This window comes from Podarcis liolepis (genome assembly GCF_965112155.1).
Source record: "Podarcis liolepis genome assembly, chromosome: 4".
Lineage (NCBI taxonomy): Eukaryota > Metazoa > Chordata > Lepidosauria > Squamata > Lacertidae > Podarcis > Podarcis liolepis.
Window position 1 is genome coordinate 45,834,124 of NC_139558.1, and position 27,165 is coordinate 45,861,288.

The following is a 27,165-nucleotide window of genomic DNA, read 5'->3' on the forward strand; positions in this document are numbered from 1 at the left end:
ATTCGTCCCACGGGCCTTAGTTTGCCAACCCCTGAAATAAGCATATGGCGGGAAAGCCTGCCAATTCCAAGTGGCCGGCCTGGGGATTTCCTGGCGGCTGACTGACTGGCCCCAGCACTGCTCCCTGGAGATAGCAGCCCACCACACCACAATGGACCGCAGTAGCTGCCCCCTCCCCGTGACCTGTTAAGCAGCCATTCTTGTTGTCCTGCTGTTAATCTCCATACAACAAGAATATAATTTAAATGTACATGAAGGATTTTGTCAAAACTGATAGGGACAATAACTTCAGACCGAAAAATGAAATATCACTGGACATGCTCACGTCATATGATTCAGCAAGGCATGTCCAATATCCACCTGAGTTAGATATTGCCTTCCTAGAAAGTTTTTGTGGATTCCAGACTAGGTAGCTTTAAGGTAAGTAAAGTTCCTTATGAACTGAAGCAAGGGGTAGCAATTCTAGTTAATTAAGCAAAGCCATATTGTGGCACAACTGAAGCCCCCCACCACTTAAAAAGCAATAAATATTGACTTAGGAGTTCTGTCTTCTAATATTAAGGGGAGAGGGAATTGCTCAGTTCGGAGGGGGGGGAGCACACTGCCCATGATCAGATGTGCTCCTCTGTAGTGAGCCTATTTACAGTTCAATCTAATACATGGTATTGGTGGGTTTTCTGCAGATTGATATTTGTTCTGATTCAACAGTAAAATGCAAGTTTTCTCAAGGAAAATGGCAAAGGCATAAAGGGGTCGTATATATATGACCTGCGACATGAAATCATAGGACAAACAGGGCCTGTTTACACTTCCAAGTTTCTGGGTCCCAGTACTAGATATTGAAACTTAAGTCCAGGGCATGAGCCCTTCTAATTATTGTAGCTGAAAAACAGATCTGCCACCAGCTGGAGGGCATTATCTTCCTGTTCCCCTGAGCAACAGTTGGTGGGGGGGGCCTTGCATGAAATAGCAGTTCTATGTTCCAACATATCTCTGCAAAAGTGGTAGAGAAGTATCAAGAAAAGAGGTTTGGAGGTTTTTCTTTAGTACAAATATACCATTGCAAATGCATTAACGTCTCACCGTGCAGGTTCCAGGGCTTTCCCTTGCTTCTGGGACTGAGCCTTGGCTCAGATTAAACCCTAGCAACCACAAGCACTGCAGCTGCCTAAATCCAAGTTAAATCCTAAAAGCATTTCAGCAGCTTGCATGTGGTCGTTCTTTGTATGCCATGGAAGTCTACTGATGTTAGAACTGGATGAATTTAAGTAATACACTAGCCCTGTTTAATAAGCAGAAAGAATGAAAATCTTGAGGCGCTTCATTGTTTTGTAGTTTATGAGGAGGGAATGCATTGCAACAGGAAATACTAGCTTATTTGGAACACTGAAACCTTTTGAGATAATTTTATTCATGCAGCTTATCTCCTGTTCTCATTTTTTCCCCTCCCACCCCCTCTTCAGAGCAGCTGTTGTCAGGGGTTTGCAAGCACAACACCACACTTACATAGCATATGAATGCATGAATTTGTAGAAAGGGTATTGTTTAGAAATGGCTAGTAATACAAGTACTTTCACATGTAAAGCTTAAATTGACTTTTCTTTAAATCAGCCTGTAAGGCTTTCCTTTGCATCAGCTTCTAATGTGAACATAAAATCTCCACTGGCAGGACTTATCTGTAGTCATTGCTAACTGACAAATATTTTTATAACATAATGCTTCCTAATGATCAGTTGCTATTTCTGAATGGCCCAGGCTCTTTTTGCAGGTGCTGTGAGGATGTAACTACTGATTAGGAAAGAAATAGTTTCAATTTGGAGTGTAATCAGCACAGGATACACTGGTGTGATTTAGAAGTGTCCCATTTGCTCAGCTCCCAAGCCCATTTGCCCATCATCCTGGAAAAATCCAGTACAGTGGTACCTCTGGTTGCAAACAGGATCCATTCCAGAACCCCATTTGCAACATGAGCAGAACGCAACCCGCGTCTGCGCGTGGCATCATTTTGAGCGTCTGCACATGCGCAAGCAGTGAAAACCCGGAAGTAACCCTTTCTAGTAGTTCCGGGTCGCCGCAGGGTGCAACCTGAAAAGACGTAACCTGAACCGAACGTAACAAGAGGTATGACTGTATCTCCATCGCTGTTATAAGTGAAGTTGGGGGAGGGGGCTGCAATGTTTATCCACATTAAACCTTACTTGCCATTTTGCATTCACTCCAGATGGAAACAAATGTTGTAAATGGCTCATTCATATATCACAAACTTGACACTAGCAATATTTAAAACAAATATTCAAGCCATCTGATTTTTGTGGCTGTTTATAGAAACATAACAAATACAAAAGAACTCTGGATTGCTTTAAGGAAAATAATGCTAGGGCTAGTCATACGGCTGCCTATCTGCTCCTTCGTGACCAGGTATACACTTGTAATCAAATGTATTACCAAAAACACCATCAGTTTACATTGATCTCACATCCACAAGGAAACAAAACCCTGTAATATTGCCTCTGAACTTATCAGGGAAGTGCAAAGTATACAATAGCTCTTTCACTGAACACTATTCTGCAGATATTCAGGTGAAAGCCTCACTGAGTTTGATGTACCTTATTCCCAACTAAGTGGATACAGGAATGCAGACTCAGTTTCACATTCTATCTCAAATGAACATTTAGATGCAGAAGATGAATAGCATGAGAGAGGCCCAAATAGGTTTAATATTACATATGAAAATAACCTTAAAAAAGAGAGAAGAATAAGAATTGGGAAATTCCCGTCAAAGACCACACCTTCAACAACCTGGCACAAAAGAAGCATTTTCTTTATTAAATTGCAAAAGCTTAAAAAACAACAACCACACAAAGCAAACATCTCACTCTCTGGGCAACAGCAAAAGGCTGTTGAATAAATTCATTGTCTTTTTTTAATTGGACCACTTATTTGTACAGACTTCCCCAAGGCATTATAATTAAGAAAATAAATAAATGTTCAATTTTAAAAAATAATAATGAATTAAATAAGTTCTTGACTATAATTTTAAGCAGCTCACTCCAAGTTGAGGGCATGGTGCCTGAGACTCTGGTTGCATTTACCCACCTCACTCTTCTTCCATGTGGGAATATAAACTCTTATCTTAAAAACATTAATGATCTATGAAGTTCTTGTTCCGGAGTCAGGCACAGGCTACAATCCAAAATTGATGGATCTATGTTTGTGTACTTGACGGCTTGCACTTCAATTTGTACAGCAACAGCTTCCAGAACTGCACAACAGGAGTTTGGCTTTGCAACCAGAGAAAAAAGTGCCAACTACCGTATATGCACAGTTTCATTGCTTACGTATACCCCATTTCTTTGGAATAGCAGGAGAGGGGAGCCTAATATTGCGGCCTAGGGACATCATGGGGAGAAAAACACACATAAAGCCATGTTAACAGCTACTTTGAGCAGTTTTTCTTGCTTATGACTTATTCCTGCGGTAACACTTCCTTGCAAGTACTCCCATTTTCGATAGTGCAAAAAAATATAGCCTGGGAGAAAAAGTTTTTAGACTCTTTCAACTGAACAGATAGAACATGCACATCAGGTGTAAGAGTCCCACCCTTCAATCATCCCTTTACAAACACACTATCCATCTATTTGAGGGGGAAAGTTTTGCAGTTTTATTCATTATTTGCGCTATATTCTTGAGAATCACCTGAAACTGGTCCATATTCAACAACAACAACAACAACAACAACAATTTATACCCCGACCATCTGGCTGGGTTACACAATCAATGAAGCATTTACTCCAGAAAAATCAACTTCTTTTTTCACTCATTGTTTAAATGACATCCACACTCGTTTTACATGCCATCATTCATACCCTACCCATCTCCCCTAAGGCTACCGAATAAGCTGCTAGTAGAAGCCATCAGGATTTCCCTATTCATTTTCAGAGCCTCAGGCTGGGCAAGAACAAATAATTATTATTATAAATGGGAAAATCCTGGTGACTCCTGCTGAAAATCCTGGTGACAGTCATGTGCGGAGATTTTGCCTAGCAGCTATTCAGAGAAGCTGAGGGCAGAAGGTAGTGGACAGGCAGCCCTAGGCAAGGTGGAACAGGAGAGATGCAGAAAAAGCAGCCAGCATAGAAGGCAACTATGAGAAGAGGAAGCTCACACTAGCCAAAGGCAAAAGCAGTTCCATGGCTGGTGAGAAGAAGCACTAAGTGCTGAGAGGTCTCTACTCTCCAGCCACATTTCTTGGTCTGGAAGTTAGTGTAGAAGAGTGAGTGAGTGAGTGAGTGAGTGAGTGAGTGTACAGTGCTTTTTCTGGGTACTAAAGGGTATGTAGTACCAGCACCTTTTAAAAAGAATGTTAAAAGTGTGGCACTTACTGTAACAACTTCACGGTGTATACTGGCAACATCTTTTATTTTTAAAAAACCGCACTGAATATATCTCAGAAGGTTCCCTCCAGCCCACTGCTTTTCAAAAGGAGGCCTTTCTGCTCCCTGCAGCATGAAGAAGCATTGCTGATTTCAACGGGCAAAATAGTGCTCTATTTGGCGTCAGGTGGAATCATCACTTTAATCATGTTTCCAGCTGATAGTGGAACATGAGCGTCTCAGCAGCATTAAAAGACCATAGTATGAAAGGAGCCTTTGTTTTGCAAAACAGGAGCAAGTTAGTCTGCCAACATTTCTCTGCAGTTCCCTTTCCAATTATTATTACTATTTATTCCTGGGAAAGATGAAACTTATGCTTATGGGATAACTCAAGTTCTGAATTTTAAATGCTTTAGCATAAAACATAATAGTTTTGGAAAACGAATTCGTATTACAGTAGTCTCGCCTCCCTTGTAGAATTGCATACACTGCATTTGAATTTGAAATGGAAATCTTTGTATTCAGGCGGGGGGCACATTTTTCCTACACTCACAAAAATACCTTATTATTAATTTTATTTATTTTGCTATTATTTTAGATGCCACATTCATGGCTGTATAAGAGCTGGTTCTTCAGTAACACAATTGCCTGAGGTTAACATACTTATCATTGAATAAGTCCCCAGATTCCACACAGAAATCGTTAAAAGTAATGTTTATCTAAAATGGTTTGGTTGCCATGAAAATAAATGTGCATCAAAGGAAACATTATGACTTAATTATAGGGAGCTAGTAAGAAAAAGGACATTGGCAAATGATATTCTTTTGTATCTTCTAGTCATAACTGTCACAACAAAAAGAAAAAGAAAGCTAATAAGACAACAGAAATCTGAACTTCTGAGTGAAAATGAAAACATTTGTTGCAATGTGTGTGTACTGCTATAATTTCTGTGAACCAATAGGAAATGTTGGGCTTTTCTAAATGTAATTAAACACACAATTCTCACAATTGTTCTCATAATTCTTTGAAGGACAACCAGTTTGGTGTAGTAGACAAAGCATTGGATTTTGACCTTCAAAATATGGGATTGGATCCCCATTTGACTTTGAGCCATTCAACCTCTTTTACCCTAACCTACCTCATAGGTTTGTTGTGAGGTCAAATGAATTACGGTAACTTGCATAAGTGAAACCTTCATAGAATGGTAGGACACAATCATGTTAAATAATAAAATAAAAAAACTTATGGAAACCTACTCCAACTTTAAGTCATCCTGCATCTATGTAAAAATCCCCGTGTGGCTAAAGTCCACATGTAGTGCTGTCCTTATCATAATTGATATGATTATAGAATAGCATAGGTTAAAATTCACCACCTGGCACAGGCTCAACTTGCCATGTGAATAGACCCTGAGAAAACAATGGTTACTTGTGGTTATTTTGTTTCCTGGCCCAATTAATAGACTCATCCAAGTGTCTGTAAAAGAGTTTGTGCCTGTCCCCACTTCCCTGGGAAGGAAATGAGCCTGTATCTCACCTGGTACTTTTGAGAACCACTGCTGTAATTTCTACACAGTGAAAGGATCAGTTGCTTAACTGGAACATCAGGTCTAGGTTGCTTTCAGTGGCCATAATTTTTTTTTCTATTCTGAAAAGCCCACATTCCTAACCCTATATAGACCAAACTACTAACTGTGCTGCCCAGATTGAAAACTGCTTTGCTGGCCACCAAGGGCAGATATTGCTTGATTTTGCATTTCGTTGAGCATTTAAAACTGCTAATGTCTTAACCCTACACTTAACGTTTGCTTCTTTGCCATTAAATCCATATTAATAGTCACTGACCAAAATAGCTCCCTTAATTCTAGTCAGTGTGAAAATGACTGCCAATGAAGAAAAGATGTCATTCAATGACCTTATGGCGTCCTTTTCTCACTGGCAGGCATCTTGGAGACTATTACAGAAATCTCAGCAAAATTAAGGGTAGCTTAATAGGTTGTGTGCAGAGAGCATGGAATCTGTTGTTCAGCTGTCTAATATTGCCTAATAAAATTCAGAGCAGAGTTGCCAGGTTAAAGCTTAATGCCTTCATCATTTGTTTATCTGAAAACGGAGGGGGGTGGAAAGAGAGGTGGACCAAAAATACTACACTCATGTCACTCAAAGGAACAGTTTCTGACAGGGCAAAATTAAATTTCTGGACAGCAAGGACCACAATATGACTTCCTATGTGAGTTCAGCCTTGCGTAAGGTATGCCATGAGCAAACACACTGATACCAAAGAGCTATGCAAAGGCTATGGTGGCATAAGGAATAGATTGTCCAGCTGTACCAGAACATCAGAAACGAGCTGGTGACTGCAAAGTTTCAGGTATGACAGCACTTATGTCATGCTTCCTCACATCTTACCATTAGGCAAAGCTTTAAGGCAGATTTAACATTGTTGGCCTGAGATACTTCACATGTGTAGTATGCATGCAGCCCTTTATGCCTTGCTGTGGTGTTGTCCTTGTCAGGGCTGAGCCATAAGCAGCTGTCCAAGATAAGATGTGGAATCAGGAAGTCAATGAGCAAATCGGGTCAGAACCAAGGGCAAGGGAAGACCCAACATCAATGAGCAGTTCAGAATTATTGCAAGAATAGGTATGTATCCCATAACAGCAGAACAAATCTGTAACTGGGAGAAGATCTACAGAAAAACACATAAGACAAACCCACCCATGGTGATCTGCACTGGTGAACATAGAAGACATGGGCATGGGAGAGATAGGTAAAAGCACAATCTTTCTTGATGCTATAGCCAGGCCTTCAGAACATCCTTCTTCCATCCAGATACATCACAAAATGTTATTGACTGTGCCACTAGTAGCACACACACCACAGGCAATCTGCCCGTGATCCGACTGAGCCTTCTACATTAATAGCTGTGGTTGCTTTAATGAATACTCAGATCATCATGAGAACAACACAATTAAGAAAAGTATTTTGAGGGCAAAGCTTATTTATGAAAACAGCCTTAAATTGAAGTACTGCTGTTTAAGGCTGCAATCCTACCTCCACTTACCTAGGAGTAGGCCCCACTGAATTCAATACGACTTACATCTCAGTAGGTATTGTTTGTAGCCTGAGAAGGTTGTGAATCAAAGAGTAGTTATGGCAATTGGGAGACTAATCATCACAAAATAGCAGTTACAAATTTTAGGTCATTTTCTCCCTTTTTCTCCTGTTTGATTAAGAGTTGTACACTTCTGAGTGTTCAGAATGTAGAAAAGGACATTGATAAGTTTGTTTAAAAATGCAAAGGGAGGAATTTAAAATGATAAAAGGCTTAGTGGCTATGACCTGCGAAGTAAAATTAAAGAACTGCATATGTGCAGCTTAGAGAACAGATCACAAAGAGTAGATAGGAAGACCACATTTAAGTACCAGGGTAATAATGTAAAAGATCAGGAGGAATTATTAAAGGTGGGCCAAGATGATATAATATGAGTAACAGCTTGGAACTTGAGGAAATTAAAAGGTTCATCTGATGCTTAACCCATTTTTAATATGCAAGACTAATTAGATGTTGTTAGAAGAAAGGTTATGAAGGCAATATCAATGGTAAAGCAGACATGTGTATCTAAAACTAAGCAGATCACCTGCCAGATGAGCTACCTGCATTGACTCTGGAGCACAAGCAGAACTGGGGCCATTTTATCAGTTACTCAGAAGATTCAAAGTAATCTTAGTGATTCTATGATTCCATACTTGAGATCTTAAAGCATGATCTATTCCAGTGTTTCCCAACCACTGTTCCGCGGCACACTAGTGTGCCGCGAGATGTTGCCTGGTGTGCCGCGGGGAAAATTAAAAAATTCGAAAGATAGCTTCATATCCGGAGAGGCGGCCTTCAGGCGAGTTTTAATTTTAATTTTCCTTCTCCCACTTAATGCCCCACGCTCGCCCGAGCAGCTTGCAGTCCTCGGTAACCACGGCGACCCGAGGGAGGGGAGGGAACAGGGAAGTCGAGGGTGGCGGCGAGCCGCGATGACGTCAGTGGGCCGCGCCGCCTCGCCCTGGCACGGTGTGAGAGCCCCGGCTAGTGGCGCGAGCTTCGGAATAAGTGGGATCCGCGTGCGTGAGACCGAGATCGCGGGTAAGGAGCTCAGCCCTGGGCAGGAGGAAGCGGGGCCGCGCATGCGGGCCACATCCCCACAGAGAGCGAGCCTCCCCCGGCCCACCACTCTGGGCAGGTCCACTCGCATGAGGGGGCGGCGATGGCGACGGCCGGCAGCTTGCCTGCAATGCCATCCCTCGAGCAGGCGAGGAGCCCGGAGGCTACCAGATGCGAGTCCTCTTTCCCACCCTGCTCGGGAGTCCAGAGCACTTGGTTGCATTCAGGATCTAGAGTGGGGAAGCGGGGCTGGACACATTGGGCTGCCTGTGCCACTCGACCTGCGGGGAGAAATCAGGGTGGGAGTCACGACCGTGAGGCAGGGCTGCCAAGTGTGGCAGAAGAGGACACGGCCGTCGCACCTGTCCTTAGGTAGGAGCTTCTTCCGTGTCGACCTGCTGCCCTAAAGTCTTGGCTTTTTTCTTGGCTTTTTGGCGGTTGGCACAGAAGGAAGGCAAGGGGGAGGGGGGAAAATTGAAACTTACACTTTCGTGCGTCCCTCCCGGCGTGACGCTGCGCGCTGACGTCACGGGACTGTAATGGTGGTGTGCCTCGAGATTTTTTTCATGAAACAAGTGTGCCTTTGCCCAAAAAAGGTTGGGAAACACTGATCTATTCCATGTTGTAATTCATCATCCAAGGCCCTGCTTCAAATCCATGCTATCTCAGTCCACACTCAACTTAGTCCATGAATCTTAGACTAGGACCTGGAACATCAAATCACTACTTGGCCATGAAGCTCACTTCAGCCAGTCACCACCTCTCGGCCTAACCTACCTCACAGGATTGTTGTGAGGATAAAATGGGGAGAGGAAGAAGCACATATGCCTCCCTGAGCTCCTTGGAGGAAACGTGGGATATTAATGTAAAAACAAATACATAAAAACAAGCAAACAACAACTGAAACATTCTGTCCCTGTCTAACTAGTAAACTGGCCCTGTCAAAAGTAGAATACAATATTGATTTTTGAAAATATTCGAATCGAATAAGTTGATGCCTGCATTATACTGTAAATATTTCAGTAATACCTAGAAAAATATTGCACACTGTAGATATTTCAGGTGAAGCAAGTTTGTACATCACTGATGAGTCCACATCAGTTTAAATGCCACGCCCCCAGCATAACCTGAGCTCTAGTACCTTTAGCTAAATACCACAGAAATCAATATGTCATTGCCAGCAGGAGAAAAGATAGGAAAGCTATTCAGAGAAGAGCAAATTCTCAAGGGTCAAGTTAGCATTTCCAGACTGTGTGTGAAGGGAGGCAATAAGTCACGTCTTTCTACGTTAAGCACTTTGATTTTAATTGTTCTGTGATCATTTTCAAATGCCCCACCCCTCAAACTGAAATGCCAGCCACCGATATTAATCTGAATTAATGCGACTCAGGTAATTTAAAATAAAAATAAAAATTGTGTTGTTTAATTTATAGACTTGCGGAAGTAGTTAAGGAATTTAACAGCAGCGTGCATTTTGTTTATGTGCAATCCTCCTACTCAACATTTATATTTGTGTGTCCCTTGGAAAGGCGTGGGAGAGAGTTGTGGTATTTTGCTTCATGCTAACGGTCCCTGTTTACTGAACTGTAATTATAGTTTGCTGTCATCTTTCGAGTCTGCTGACCTTGACATTATTTGCTTGCCTAGTACAAGGAAGGTTAAACAAATCTGAAAAATCAAACAGGTAAACGTCTCAGGGGCAATGGATTCTCATACAGAAACAATACCTATTAAACACTTTATTGCCGCATTTCCAAAGGTGAGCTTGCAGTAGAGACAGGCAAATATACAGGTAAGTCACCCGATAATTCATTGACAAACAGTGAGGCGGTTCACACATAATGCTAAACCAAACCATGGCTTAACATCAACAAGCAAGCTACTGAAGAGCAGATTGCAGCTGCTTTTATCCTTCCTGATCATTTTGCTGCTGCTCTGTGTCAAGCTACACCGTGGTTTGGCTTACAGTGTCATTTGAACTCAGGCTCATGGATCGACTCTCTCCAGACAAACAATGATCTGCAACCAATATCGGCCCTAAGGTTAACAGCTCATAGTTTATCTGAGGCAGCTGAACCTTGAGCCTGGGTTTGGACATAACAGGGCTGTTTGCCATTTCCAACTATCCCCCAAGCGTTCTTGTTTACTCAACACATTTTAGACAATCAGTCAGGGTTTTCTCTACTGCTGTATTGGCTTTTGGTGGCACAGTTATCACTCTCTACGGTTACCATGTGTAGAAGTTCAGACCTTCAGTCATCTGGGAGAAAATACACATCCTCCTAACATCAGCAAGTACAACCTTCAGGCCTAGAAATCCATTGAATTTGTGTTAAGTCTTTCTCCAGATACTGAAGGACGTTGTGACCAGAATAGAGGGACAGTCATGGGAACATGAATAATTATGTTAATTATAGATCCCCTTATCTCAAGCAGATGCCAAGCACTGAGACAGCAAAGGTCACTTGGGCCAATGGAGGCTGTTGTCAGCTAGGTGGTTTCTGTCACTTACTAATACATCATGCTGCATATATTTGAGAGACACAGCCTGTTTCAGCAAACGAGAGAGAAACCAAGCTACTTTATGAGCAGGAATAAATCTACAGATGACAAAACTGCTACACTGTATCATTTAGCAGGTAGAGAGTGTTGAGGTATTTTGAACTTGGATATTAAACAATTCATCATCCAGAAAGAGGATTAATTTTATTTTACTTGTTTCTCTCTTTGTCAGGTGAATCTCTGAAGCTGGCTCACTGCAGGGGAACACGTACAATAGAAGGAGGCAGTAGAAAGCACTGCCCAATATATACAGGACAGCTCAGGATAATATCAATTTTACAAACTTCAAAAATCAAGTTTGACCCAGGTAGCTTTCAGCAAAGGGACTGAAAAAGTCCTATGGTTTAATCTTTCTAAAATAAAGATTAAACCAGATGAATAAATAAATAGTGTTTTTCTTCTTATGGAAGAATGAAACAATAAGGTCAGGGAAAAGGGGGCATTATTTTATACTGCTATTGTGCTATAGGTAGCCAAATAAAAATCATGATGAGCTCCTGCTGTGGCACTTCATCATAAATCCCCTTCAAGCTGAGGAGGTAGTAAGTAATAAATGGTGCACATACTTTAAGCAGGAAGCATTTAACTAAAGGAACAGTAACTATTAAAGCCCAAACAGCATTTTGCATGATTGCTCTGTACAAGGTGGCATTGTGATTGCATTTTACTGCGAAGGAAAACACAATATCGTTATTAAATATGCCTTTTGCTTCTCAAAATACATTTCCACATAACTCCAGACATGGCACCTATACTAAAAAAAAAAAAAAAATCCCAACAGTTTTGCCTTTAAAAATATAATGTGACAAGTAGTTCTTATTGTTTCCCCTAGTTCTCTGGAAAGCAATACCAGATGGAGCTCAGATATAGTTAATTACTTTTTCTTTGCTTTTACACGTTACATCAGTGTTTCCAGTAAAGTTTTTTTAATTATCTCATTTTATAATGTATATAAAACAGAGAGAACAGTTATGACAACAGACAAAAAAATAAAAGCTGAAAAGCAAAACTATAAAATAGGCACATAGAATGAGTTAAAATAACTCATGAGTTAAAATAACAAAGTCCAAGTAAAGGCTATCAACTTTATCAGGCTATCAACTATAGTTCATGTTAAATATGCCATGAATTATCAAAGGTTCCTTATCAATTCCCTGCCCCTAACTTTACATAGTTAAAAATCCAATTTGATCAGCTGTTCTACTCAATAACATTTGTATCTGGTTGTTCCAACATATTTGTGCTTATTTTTTTAAAAGGAGAAGCAGCAGCAGCTATAGATCTGGGAGCAACATACACCTTTACATTTGGCTTTTAAAGAAGCTGCCAAGTATAAGATGGTGTGCCCCTGGGTAAATGCTATTTAAAGGCTACAGAGTTTGCTGCAGACGAAGCTGTCAGTATTAAAAAGAACAGTGCTCATCTCATCTCCCCAAGCACTAGCTGTGTACAGAGCTACTGAAGGGTTAAGAAAACATTGGGGCAGTGAAATCAAAAGGCGTGAGAAAGGGAAAGTGGTGATAGAGAAATAAACAGATGAGACATTTCATTGCAATTACCTCACAGTATTCTTTTTTTAAAAGCAACACTTTACTCTTCCTGTGCTGTATTACACAGGATTCCCCATCTGATGTATTGCATTTGTATTTTCATTTCAGAAAATTACTCTTGGGAAATCTTATGCATAGACAATCTTATGCAAGTTCCTTTTCTCCTGCCATTTTGGTTTGTTTTGGCTGAAGTCAGCAGAGGCCACTCTTTCTTTAGAAATAGCCTTTTATTCTTTGATGTGAGTGTACTAAGAAAACGTCCCAGAGAGGTCACTTTGGTGTTTCTAACATTGCAGTTTGACTTCACCCCCAGAGGCGCACTCCATTGTCTCTCAAGACAGACAGAGGCCGACAATAACTTTGGATTGAAAAAGAGGATGCCCAGAAAGATGGGGAACCAAGAAATGTTCAAAACTAAACCGTGTGGTGGAAACCATGCAAGATACTTTTGTGCGCAAAAGACACGGGACTAAATTTAAGAGTTAGAACACAACACATTAATGGTTCTGTTTTTACAGTTTGTTTTGTAGAGTTTTGTCCTGGGTGGATTTTGAAATACTTTGGGCTCATTCACACAAAAATGTTAAGCCAAACCACAGCTAAGCATGAATGAGCAAGAGTGCTGGTGCGCATTGAGAAAACTGTGGCTGCTTTACTCCCCCACCTGCCCCCACTCTCAGATGCCCCCACACTACTAGAAATAGCCCCATGCTTTGAATTCATTGGGTCTGAATTCTGGTTCATGGTATGTTTCTCCCAGATATCACAAGTCATTCTGGAAAAAAAGAATATATTCTAAGACCTCATATGGTTCATAAACAGGATTCTCATTTATTTTCCCCAAACCCCTGCCCCTTTTAGAAGGAAAAGAAGTGGACCCTACATGACTGCACCACAAAGTCCTTGCCACTGAACAAAGAAGCACACAGGGCTTCTGCACCTTCTATAGCTGTACAGAAGAAGCAGTTTTGACAAGCATAGTTGGTCTTAAAGAGAAAAGTTGTGCCTCCCAGCATTTCTCTCTTCTGCATAATAGCAAGGTGTAGGAGCACTGTTTCACTTTCCTACTGGCCCCCTTAGAAGTATACCATCACAACAGCATGACTAATGCAATACACATAGCTGTTAAAATCAACACTAGTTCTTGTTGTTGTAGTTATTATTATTATTAAGATTTATTTTTTCCCCTTTTCCCTCCTTCATATCGAAGGCACTCTACTTTCCAGTTGTCATTCAGGATGCACAAAGTAAATATATCCCAAGGGAAATAGTAATAATAATAATAATAATTTTAGCAAAACAACATGCAGATGTCATGTTTGGGTTTAAAGAAAGAGTACAGTTAGTGAACAGTGCCATCTGCAGGCCACTTCTCTGAATCAATAAACAACAGGCAAAAAACTCCACAATTTTCTATGTGCCACTGTCTTATGTACCACCTTAGCCATTCTTCCTCAAAAGGAACTACCAATTTAACCTCTCCTCACTTCTCAGTGACAATGTAGATAATGCCTTTGTTGGGCAGAACAGGCTCTTCCCCACTTTTAGTCATCTTGCATGTGCCCTTCATGTTACCTAAAATGTAATTGTACCGTTCTCCAATATGAATTTCTTGCTTAATTCAAAGAACAGATATTATTTCATTTCTAGATGGATTACGTAAAACAGAGGGGGGGCATATACAGGTGAGAGACTAAAGTAACACCTGAAGAACTGAAAACATTGTTGAATATTCTACCAGTGAGTAACAGGCATCCTAGACTACTTCACAGAGTTGAGCTACTGAGCACTATTTCCCCACCTCATGATGTCTGGCAACCACAATATGGAAGCAAACAACTTGGAAAACGGTTTTTGTTTTTGTTTCAATAAGCCCCACAAAGTAGCCACTTCCTGAAATCCATGTACAATAGATGCACAGAAATAGGAAATGGAAATGGGGTCAATGATCCTATTCCAGGCCCCCACACGTTTTTAATCACTCTCCCCTCTCCACACACAGAACCTATACACATACAAAACTGCTCTTCTGCAAACAAATTGAAAATAAATAATAATAAATAATCTAAATGCAATGTGCAAGTACAGAGCAAAACGAAAGTTGAAAGACAACAAATAAATGCATTTCGGGGGGGGGGGTCTTCTTACCAGGCTAGATGATTCACAGTTGACTCCCTTGTCTCTCCCCCAGCGAAGGCTGATAGAAGCAAAGAGGAAATGCTGCAGAGGATCAGGCGTTTAGCTTCCGGTGCTGGTCTTACTGGACTCCAAGCAGCCACAACATCCTAGGTTAAATATATGTGGGAGGAAAAATATGAATCCCTGTAGCCTTGGTGCCTAGATTAGAAACACAGGGCTAAACTCAACTCTCCAGCTGGAGAGAGCCCCCAGTAGTAGACTTTAAACTCACAAAGTCAAGCAGCACAGTGAAGCATTAGGAATGTAGGCTGTTAAACCTTTTGCATGGTTCACTAACCATCAACTGTAAACAAGGCTTGTTCTTGGTTTACAACTCGTAATTTGTCTGGGGAAACTAAGCCACAAGTGCAGGTTGAGCCATGGCTTCGCTCAGCAAAGCGACCAGCGAGAAACAAATCAGCCACAATCCCCTCCCCAGAAGGCTGCATTATCATCAGAGGCGCCAACTTGCGAGAGGAGTTTGGGATGGAGCCGATCATGATATAATGCGCACGTCGGGAGGAGCCGGGGCAGAGTCAAATGCAGCAACAGGTGGTTTCAATGCGGCTGTTGCCACCACTGACCGGGCCCTTGGCCTCCTCCACTTCCTGATTATTTCAGACATTAGGGAGCCCCAGCCCTCTCCCCTCCCAAAATATTGGGTGAGCAAAAGGGCTCAGCCCCTAGGAGTTGGCAGCCAATTCTCACTAAGCTGCTGTCAGGTGACACAAGGAGCCAACAGTGTTTATTCGGGCACAATAACATTTTGCTTAGCTCTGCAGCTTAAACAACTTGTTTCCCTGCCCAGTGTTTGCTGCCCTCCCCTAAATAAAGTAAGAGCAAATCGATAAAAATACTTAACTAACTGAGGTTCTGCCCCACCAACCAGGCTATGCCCATGGGTGTTTGGACCCATACCAGATATTTTAACTGCTTTTATTTTAATGAAACTGTTTGGCTGATGTGTTATTTGTTTTGTATTGTTGTATCATTTCAATGTTGCTAGGTGCCCTGTGATCTCTTCTGGGAAGAAAGGAGGAATTAAACAATAAATAAATATTGCTGGGTTGCAACATTGTTGTCTGAATCACCCTAGAGACCAGCAAATTAGGAAATATTAAAGAAACATACAAAATCATATGTAGGGGGGTCCATTAGTTACTATTTTTAATCCCAATATGTTTACCAACAGTACTTTTCAAGGGTGGTTTTTTTGCAGATAATATACATTCTGTTCACATAGTGTGTATTCATCCATAGTGCTGATGAATTATTCTCAGACACATGAGAGCAATTTAAAGCACAACCTTGGTATATATGATGGTTGTAATCCTCTGCATTTCACCTCTGATTGAAATTTACCCTTTTCTCTTTCTAGCGTCAATTGTAGCTTAATTAAATTATAACAGATTAAAAAACCTAGTAATTTTAAATAGGAGTCAAGAAACATATCGCATCTAACCTTAAATATAACTTTTTGGTATTCATTTCCAAAAGAAAACAAAAACAAACATATTAGGTCATGGCAGATGAAGTGAAATGTTACTTGAGGGCAAGTTTCCAGCATGGTTAATGCTGGCCATAATAGTAGTGGAAGTCCCTTTTCAACTGTGCTCCAGCATCGCTGGCTGAAGGCAATTTCCTTCCTCCTACAGTTACAAAAATGAACTTGTGCAAATACCGGGAACATGAAAGAGAAAAGGGATGTTATAAACAGTCAAGAATGGACACAGCAGAGATAGAGGTAGAAAATAACCCTGGGATAAGAATAAGATAGTAGAAGCATAAGGAATCCCTATTTCTGTCTGGGAATATGAGGCAATCCAAGGATGGCATGGGGATCACGCGAGTCCAAAGAAACTAGATGTGGCACAACATGAATAATAAGTGAACGACTGGGTGAAATACGTTGCTATTGTTTAGTCGTTTCTGACTCTTCGTGACCCCATGGACCAGAGCACGCCACTGTCTTCCACTGCCCCCCGAAGTTTGGTCAAACTCATGCTGGTAGCTTCGAGAACACTGCCCAACCATCTCGTCCTCTGTCGTCCCCTTCTCCTTGTGCCCTCCATCTTTCCCAGCATCAGGGTCTTTTCCAGGGAGTCTTCTCTTCTCATGAGGTGGCCAAAGTATTGGAGCCTCAGCTTCACAATCTGCACTTCCAGTGAGCACTCAGGGCTGATTTCCTTAAGAATGGATACGTTTGATCTTCTTGCAGTCCATGGGACTCTCAACAGTCTCCTCCAGCACCATAATTCAAAAGCATCAATACAAGCCCCCCAAAAATAGAAACTGTTGAAATGACTCATTTCATCAGAGATATAGGATTTAAATAGCTGGAGTGATATTAGGGAGATGAAGTAGGAAGATGGATGAAACAGTACTCCTCACAGTGGAGTAAAGAGAAAGCAGTAACACATTTCCATGGATGACATGACCCACTAAAAAGACATAAGAACTTAAGAAGAACCCTGCTAGTTCTGACCAAGGCCTCTCTGGCCCACCAATCTGTTCTCACAATGGTCAACTGGATTACAGGAAATCCACAAGCAGGACATGAGCACAATAGTACACTAAGGCTGTGCAATAAATCGCCATATTGATGAATACTGGTATTGAAATAACATCGTGATCGACAAGGCAATATACCAGTGAACCAAAGGTGAAGACTTCGGGGGTAGCTCAGCTGAACAATACTTTGCAGATACTTTTTACTGTGTTGAAAAGTATTTGCTATTCCAAAACCTTCCAACATTCAGCTTATTTTGATGACCCTAAGTTCTAGTATGGTGAGACAATTATTTATCCCTATTCATTTTCAACACACCATGCATTATTTTATACATCTCTATCATGACACTGCCCTCCTGTTTTTTTATATAAACTAAGAAAACTGAAAACATTGTAGCTTTCCACATAGGGGAGTTGCTCTGGCCCCTTGATCATTTTGGCTGTGCTTTTTCTGTACCTTTTTTCAGCTCTACAATATCCTTTTTCAGGTGCAACCAGAACTGTACATAGTATTCCAAATGTGGACACACCATAAATTTGTATAAAGGCATTAGAATATTGGCTTTTTTATGATTCCCAACATGGATTCCACTACAGCTTCCACACACTGGGGTCAACATTTTGTTCAACCTATCTACTGTGACCCAAATTTTTCTTTCCTTGTCAGTAACCTCCAGTTCCAGTTACTGGTGTTCAGAGGCATGACACCTCTGATACATAGTCAGCATGGCTAATAACCATTGATAGCCTTATCCTCCATAAATTTGTTTAAATCCCTTTTAAAGCCATACAAATTGATGGACATTACCATATCTTGTTGTTTAACAGTGTGCTGTGTGACTATTTCCTTTTGTCTGTCCTGACTCTTCCAACATTCAGCTTTATTGGGTGACATGCAGAGTAATACTTCTGGAGCTTCTACCACCCTGAACAATTTGATGTCATCAGCAAATTTGGCCACTTCACTGTTCACCCCTAACTATAGATCATTTTTTAATTAGTTAAAAGGCACAGATCCTAATACAGACCCTACTTCTTAGAACACTGTGAGAATTGCCTATTTGTTCCTACTGTCTGCTGCCAGCTTGTTAAGCTAGTGAGAGCTGGACCATAAAGAAGGCTGATCGCCAAAGAATTGATACTTTTGAATTATGGTGCTGGAGGAGACTCTTGAGAGTCTCATAGACTGCTAGAAGATCAAATCTATCCATTCTTAAGGAAATCAGCCCTGAGTGCTCACTGGAAGGACAGATCCTGAAGCTGAGGCTCCAATACTTTGGCCACCTCATGAGAAGAGAAGACTCCCTGGAAAAGACCCTGATGTTGGGAAAGATGGAGGGCACAAGGAGAAGGGGACAACAGAGGACGAGATGGTTGGACAGTGTTCTCGAAGCTACCAGCATGAGTTTGACCAAACTGCGGGAGGCAGTGGAAGACAGGAGTGCTCTGGTCCATGGGGTCACGAAGAGTCGGACACGACTAAACAACTAAACAACAAGAACAACATGAAGACCTGTCCTCTTATCACATGACTGCTACATTTACTCAGTAGCCTTCAGTGAGGAACTTCTATCAAAAACTATTTGAAAGCCCAGTACATAATGTGTCCTGGATCACCTCAAACCATACTCTCAAAGAACTCTGAAAGGTTAGACAGGACTTACCTTTGCAGAAGCGTGTTGCAAACCACAAATAGTTGGAGCCGCCCATAGGAAACTGTATCTGTATACCACAAAGGCTTTTATTTACAAAGCCTTTTATTGTACTCTTGAGTTTCAGAAATCTAGCTTCGTTTCCCCCATCAGATATAAACAAAAGCAAAAGCAAAAGAAGTGAACAAAGTAAGTATTGTTCCTATTAAGATGGTAGAATTTGAGAATCTACTATTTCCTTGTCAGTGTGCCTTCCAATTGGACTTCCTAGCATGCCAAACACTCAGTGGCTAAAGAATCAAACCGCTGCCCTGTCTGCTTAATTGTCCAGCTTTAGCCAGGCAAGAATCTTTATGTAGCTGGTTTTTCACAATGTAAACTGCCCAGCTAATTCAGCAGAAGGCTACCAAGCAACAGCGGGGGCTTCACTGAATAGCACAGTAAGAAACCCATTGAAAGTGCCCTTTGCTATTGACTACATATGCCCTTTCCTGTAGGGGGCTCCAAAGTAGTAGCTTTAGGAGCATATTGAAGAGGCAGTGAGTCTCAAGATAGCACTAAGGGACACTTTGGTAAGAGCCCTTCATTAATGAGTTCACGTGGAGCAGATGGCGTCTACAAAGTCTCGACTAAAATGAAGGCCTTGAACTGCCTGAGGCACTTTCTCTGAAGAGTCAGTGCAGGGAGGATGATAGCTTCAGAGTGTTACTAGTTCTCAAACACTGAGAAATAAGCATAGATCTATCACTTAGTGGGGAATATGCTATAAAAGCATGAATGGGGAGAGGGGGACGTGTTGCATCTTTCTCATAAGTGAAAAACTGAGAGGCTTGAACCACAATTAGAAGACAAAGATTTAAAGAGACCCAAAGGAAATTCATCCTCTTCATACCGGCAGCGGATCACATTGAATATTGCTGGTTTTAACACACTCCAAAAGCACCCTGGGCTGTTCTTTCAAAACCTCTAGGATTAACCACTGTTGGGGCTTCTAAATGGACCACTGTCTCTACCATGAGCTTAAAACACATTCAAAGCACTGTTTTACCTTCAAAGAATGGTTTGTTAATGGTTGTGGGGAATTCTAGCTCTGTTAAGGGAACACCACAGAACCCAGAATTCTCTGTGGGAAAGATTGTGCTTCCAATGTACTTTGAAAGGTATAGTGGGTACTCAGCCATAATTCTCAAGCCTGTAGTTACATCAGTGATTTTGGGTGAGATTCTGCTGGATTTCGTATCATGCTGGATAAAGGAAACTAGTAGATGAATGACAAGACGTGAAAATGGGAGGTTCTGTATGGTGGTAATTCACCATGTAGAGTAGTTCCAGTGTGAATGAATTTAAAGCAGTAATTCACCACATGTTAGCTTTGTCATATGACTCAGACATATGTCCTGCAACCTGCAGAGGTATCTTAGCAATGACCAGAGAAGGGCCTCTTCAGTAGTGGTGTCCTTCCCAAGAAACCACCACTCCTCTAAATTGAGGCAAGCACATAAAGTAACGTAATTTCAGCACTTGCTGAGAAACACTTTTATTCTTGGAGGCCTTTGCTAGCCATTAATACTAGTTAAATTATACTAGTTACCTGCCAATGACAAGGTGTGTGCTATTTTATTCTGAATTTTATTGCATTTTTAGTTTAATTTTGACGTATGAAGGAGGTATATAAATATTGCACTATATAAAATAAATATGTCTGTCTGCAGTTCGTGTGATTAGCATGAAAATAATTTTTCTAAGGAACTGTTACAAGCACACCAATCTATTAAATCTAATCTGTTTAGATTTCTATAGAACAAAAAATGTCCTCATTGGTCTTGTGCTAGAGAAGGGGAATATATTGATATTTCCCTCCTCAATTGTCCAGCTAGAATCCTGGCCTTCAAAATATTACAAGTATTTCTTACATGCCATTTTTAAAAATAGTGTAATTTTTTTTAATCCCTCTTCCCTTAAACCTCAGGTGAAAGTGCTTAATAATTGTAAATCTCGGATGGAAGAGAAACACTGTGTATTCAAGTGAGGCTTTGATGAGGCGTTAATGAAATACCACACCAAGAAACAAAATAAAAAGTTAAGCTCCCTTGCGTCTGATTCTGCTCCTAGAGCAGGTGCCACATTCTTACTGGTTTGATACCCGACATCAAAGTGCCATTGAGACTCCCTCCAGAGGGTAATGCTTCTGCTTGAGCCGATATGCTTAATAAGGCGTAACTAATTTCTTTCATGCCTTTTGATAACAGCAAACATGTATTCTCCAATTAAATATGTTGAGCATATTATAGAAGCTTGCATTGCAATCTGGGTGCTGTGCACCTCCATTTGAGTACCCCACCCCCACTGTAATGGAGCCCCATGTTTTGCCCCCATGGTGGCAGCATCAAGCTGGTGGAGTTGCCAGCTGCTACTGTACCTTAGACTCAGCCAGGTGCTTTACTAGTTCTTGGGAAAGAGATTGATGAGAAAACACTTGACATCTGCATCTGGGCTGGAAAACCAAGTCCCAGCCATGCTGTGTGAAACATGACTTACCTCTCAGCTGAATACTAGGAAGAAAGAACATATGTAGCCAGCTCTGCAGCAACTGCAATGGCCGCCTATGAGGCAATTCTAGTTTGTGAGCCTTACCTTTACATCTCTAGCAGCACTTTAGGAACTATCTTTGCACTACAGGACCAGCCCCAGATATGGTGACTGAGGTGAAGGACAAGATGACAGCCCCTCCCAATTTCACTGCTAGAAGCCAGTTGGAATGCTAATTTTATCTTCCTAAAACACTGGTGATGCAATAGCTTCCTCCATCACACCTGAAACAGCAGGCCAGATTAGCAGCCCAGGAGAAACCACTCAGCAATAGAAGGGAATAGCTGAGAGCCTCAGGATGAACACCTGAGGCTACTGCTGCTTCTGAGAATCTGATGCCTAAGCTGGTTGCTTCAGCATTCTGGCCCTGCTGCCTTGGATTCCTCTCCCACCATGCCAGCCCAGAACGGGGTGGTTCAGACCACACCTGGAATACTTTGTTCAGTTCTGGGTGCCACAATTTAAGAAGGATATGGACAAGCTGGATTGGATGTGTGCAGAGGAGGACAACCCAGATGATCAAGGGTCTAGAAGCCAAGCCTTATGAGGAATGGTTGAGGGAGCTGAGTACATCTAGCCTGGGAAAGAGGAGACAGATTAGATGGTTGGACAGTGTCCTCAAAGCTACTAACATGAGTTTAACCAAACTGCAGGAGGCAGTGGAAGACAGGAGTGCCTGGCGTGCTCTGGTCCATGGGGTCACGAAGAGTTGGACACGACTAAACAACAACAATCATATCATAAGGGCTGTCACATGGACAAGCTTGTTTTCTCCTGCCCTGGAGGGTAGGACTTGAACCAATGGCTTCAAGTTACAAGAAAGGAAATTCCAACTAAACAGGGAGCAGACACCCTCGGGAGATTATGGACTCTCCTTCATTGGAGGCTTTTAAGCAGAGGTTGGATAGCCATCTGTCATGGATGCTTTGGTTGAGATTCCTGCATTGCAGGATTGCTTCCAACTCTACAGCTCTATGGTTCTATGAGTTGTCAGTAGGCAAATGACTGCAATTTTATCTCTTTTCTCCCTCTCCATTGCAAATATGCTTGAAATAAAAGCTTGAGCTCTTTGTGAAGGAAAAGGTCTGGAATAATTATAGTATTTAACTTCAGATATAAAGTGTCTACTTTGAGAATGCAGCAAACAAAAGAGATTAGCTGTTCTCATTCAGGATTCTTCTCTGAATGCTAATTTCCACTTGAACTGATGCTATAAAGGTGCTGGACTGTTTTTTTTAAAAAAAATTAACAAGAATTAACTTGAAAAGCCTCATTCATATCAACTTTTTGTATTAAAAGAAAATATATCAAGAAGGAATGCCTAAGGATTATCAATCAGACAATCATATATATTGTAAGTGACTGATAAAACAGATCTGTCATTAAGATAAAGCAATTAGAGAATTAACTACCCATCATATCACTTCACTTTTCTGTCTGACAGTTCAGGAATCATAGCATCTTCTTTTTTTACATGTGTTTTATAGTTTTTCCTGATGAAGAGCATTGTCTCAATGCACTGGGATTTCAATGCTTTGTGAATAAATGATTAATTAGATATGCCCATAACTAGATTCCCCCCCCCCCCGTCTACTGTTTAGTGTTTTCAGATAGCAGTTTTTAAACCTTTTTAATCTACCAAATATAAGTAAAGGAAAGTCATGGGATTCACCTAGCTGAACTAGAGCAAGTTAAAGTTTTCCTAATAGTGAACATTTGCAGAGAATCTAGCAATTAGAAGGCATATATATATATATATATATATATATATATATATCTTCAGAGCTATGCTCTATACATATCCCAGATGTTTCAGATAAGACTAAATAATAGTTTGATTCTAAAGTTGTTTTCTTATAATTTTTCTGTGTTTAAATCAACTAAATTACTTTGTCTCAGAACAACCCAAACATAGTGTGCCAAACAGCGCAGTTGGTAGAGCATGGGACTCTTAATCTCGGGGTCATGGGTTTGAGCAAAACGTTCCTGCATTGCAAGGAGTTGGACTAGATGACCCTCATGGTCCCTTCCAACTCCACAATTCTACGAAACTATGAATACAAATATTACACCGTGATAATGAAACTCAGTGCCAGGCACTCCATGATATTCTATAAATGGAAGGAAATGTGATCAGGATCTACCAGTAGCTCTCTGAGTAATTTGCAGTAGATTGGCAAAGATTTGGCAGCCCCGTGCAATTTGCAATGCACACATACACACAGTTCTCACTTTCTCAATTGTAATTAAAGGATTGCCACAGAAGCTTCTACAATTATGCATATAGTTTCAGACACTGCTTTTTTTCTAAAAAAAATGTTTAGGGGTACTCTCGTTTTCCTACTCATATTGAAATACTACCCCTCCTCAATGAGGCAGAACTTAGATTCACAAAATGTTTAGGGGTATGTGTACCCCTGCGTCCCCCAGAAAAAAGCACTGATTCCAAGGTAATCTATGCCTGTAAATATCAAGGACTGGGGAACCATAGTGGGAATGAGCGTAGCCAGGATTTGGGGGGGGGGGCAGAACCTATGTGATTGGTCAGTTAGTTATTTCTATTGATTTACTTGATCTGGGGGGCAACTGCCCCCACCCACCCTTGGCTACGCCCATGGAAACACATCCTGCTATAGGGCTTCCCATAGGCTTTCGGTTGGCTCTTATGGGAAACAATATGCTGGACTAGTGCTGGGCCTTTGGTCTGACCCAGTGGGCCTCTTCTTCCCTTATGTTAAAATTATTTTTTGAGAAAGCTGAGGTTTTAACTTGGGTGGGTGCTCTTTTATCTGGAGGGTGGGGTTGTTTTAAATTGTTGTAAAATATCATATACTCATCAGGATTTTTGGATTTGTGGGCTGGAGTATTGTTTAGGGGCTTTCATTGAGGAACATATAGTTTGTTAGTGTGTATACACATAAGCACTGTTAATTGTTTTGTTTATTTTTATTATGTATTTTGTGCTTCGTATATTGCAACTTTTGTGTTGTGAACCACCCTGAGACCTACAGGTATGGGTGGTAGACAAATTGAATACATAATAAATAATAATCTTACGTTTTCACTTGATGGTACAAGTAGATTATACACTCCCCTCAGCTGCAAAAAGCTCTTAGTACAGTAAACTCAGCTGCAATATGCCTCCCATCCAATTATATTTAAAAGTGAATACTCACAATCCCAGCTCCCTCAGAGACGTCTGTACCAAAAATGCAGAACAGGGATGCAAAAACAAACAAGTTGTTCAGGCTTTGGCAAGGAGTTTTCCCATAACCGAACCTGCTCTGCTCGGCTTAGCACAACCTCCGACAGTGAACCAACGTGTGGAACTAAACGGAGAGAGTCGAGAAATCAGACGGGAGGAGGAAGTGCGTGACACACAAACAGGAAAGACACAGAAGGGCAAGAGAAAGCTTGTTTATCTGGCAGAAATAAAAGATTTTGCTGACTCTGGACACTTCAGTAATAGCAAACTGTTTTTGAAAGGAATACCAGCAATGAAAAAAGGGGGTGGGCTTCTTGCTACTGAGTGCTGAACTTGTTTGTAGCAGCCTGCTTGTAGGAGTTGCTTACACATCTCGTGATTCTCTCCAAGTAGCTCATTGTGGAAATAGAACAACATGAAGGGCTAGTAGCGTCTGAACCACACAACACAGCCACAATTAAGTGTTTGACTGTTGCAGCCTGCTGCAATTTCTGTTGGCCCATGATTCCCCCATCCCAGAACCTAGGGATGTTTCACCCTCACCAAGCTACAGTTCCCACAAACTACAGTTCTCATGATTCTTTGAGAAAAGTCATGTGCTTTAACAGTTCTTTGGGTGTACATTGTGTGTGTGGATATTATATATATATATATATATATATATATATATATATATATATATATATACACACACACACACACACATATATATATATATACACTACTATATATATATGTATGTGTGTGTGTATATATATGTGTGTGTGTGTGTGTGTGTATGTATATATATATATATATAGTGTGTGTGTGTGTGTGTGTGTGTGTGTGTGTGTGGATGTGCTACATGTGACACTTTTCTAGACATTACTGAAGCACATGAAGGGACATTTTGAGTTAGTGGCAGCTGTGGGTCCCCTTTAACACCTAGTTAGGCCAGCAGTTTGAAGAAATACCTGTGGAGCTCTTTGCAGTCTGCTTAGGATTTATTTGCTGTACTGCAGGAGTTACAGTTTTTTCTTCTAAATAAATCTTTTCTTTTTATTTGTCCCTTGGTTTTTGAAAAGCATTTGTGATCCAGAAGCCTGAAGTCCACTTGACACACATTGCAGAAGAGGATTGAATGTTGTGTCAGAAAACAGCATGAATTAAATAGGAGGTGCATTCATACATCTTTTTTTCTGTTTAAATTCCCTAGGAACGCATACTTATGGCAGAAAGCACACAATACAGTAAAATCCTGTAGACACGAGCAACAATGCAAAGGAAGATCAGTTGCTAATACGTACTAGTGACTAGTATGAGTTGCTCATAAATACTTTCCATATCACTGTCATTTAATTACACAAACAAAATTCTACCTTGCTGTAATCATCATGCCTCCTATTTAGTAAAGTGTACTGGGCACCAGAATGGAAGAAGGAACCAGAATGGGATGGGGTAGCAGAAAGAATGAACCCTGCAGTATGCTGGAGAATCATTATAATTATTAAATATATAATAAACTTGCTTGTGTGTTGCATGTGAGTGCAGATGTTGCTTGTCACTGTCAACACTGCATTGCTTTTGTCAGGAGCTGCTGGGGTCTGTGGACAGCAGTCCTATGTCATAAACCACTAAGTTCTGTGACCTGGTGAAGGACAGATAATAAATGTAATAATAATAGCAACAACAACTTCAGGTGGGAGCTTCTCAAGTCCTGGACTGACCCTGTCCACACCAGTTGGCCACTGGCTCCTCCTAGACTGGAAGTAGTACAAGAGGATTGCAGTTAATCCTTCCTTGAGCAACAAAGTTGTCCTCTGATGTGTTCCTTGGTGGCTTTTCAGGCCTAACTTCTGGCTTGCTCCTGCTTCCTGGTTTGTCCTTTGGTTCTTAGTTCCTCTTCATTCCTGACTACTGGCTTGTCCCAGGGCTCCCAGTTCCCATCTCATCTCAAACCTGCTACCCATCGCTCAGCTCTGACAGCTGCTACCAAAGTGCTTAGGTTCAGGGGCCCCTCTGTGTTCTTATTTATTATTTAAATAATAAAGACACAGTATTGTAAGGTAGTGGGGGGGATGTTTATGAGCTCCATTCAGCTTCATGGTGCTTTTGTCTCAGATACACAAACAACAGCCAAATTATGTGTGTACCAGGATATGCTTCTACATATACTTTGTGGCATGAAGATTTATTCTCCAGGAGTTTGGCAGAACTCAAAATCTCACTTGGATGGACTTCACTTCCGGTCGGTGCCAGCGCTTAATGGCGGTCCTAGCTCCGAGCTCCGGAGAAGGACTGCTTCGCAAGTTCGGGTCTTACCCGCTACGGCAAGCGGGGGACCCCTAAAATCCCAGGCGCTGAAGCCTGAGAACAAGGAGACTCGGTGGGCACCTTTGCGCCCCCCGGTA

The 27,165-nt window shown here is 41.2% G+C and overlaps 1 protein-coding gene across 5 annotated transcripts in view; it reads right to left on the bottom strand.

The window, feature by feature from the left end:
- LOC310704623 (craniofacial development protein 2-like) overlaps positions 1 to 26,586 on the bottom strand; it is a 574,437-nt gene extending 547,851 nt beyond the window's left edge. Inside the window, exons 1-3 of one of the 5 annotated variants that reach the window (XR_014524926.1) lie at positions 24,747 to 25,014; positions 18,994 to 19,051; positions 14,789 to 14,925 (exon numbers count right to left, since the gene is read on the bottom strand). The gene's annotated coding sequence lies outside the window, so the exon portion shown is untranslated. Of the gene's footprint in view, positions 1 to 12,286; positions 14,926 to 18,993; positions 19,052 to 24,746; positions 25,040 to 26,481 lie in introns of those variants that run through there. The other 4 variants (XM_083498276.1, XR_014524927.1, XR_014524928.1 and 1 more) reach the window with 4 other exon arrangements.
- Between the last annotated feature and the right edge of the window lie 579 nt (positions 26,587 to 27,165).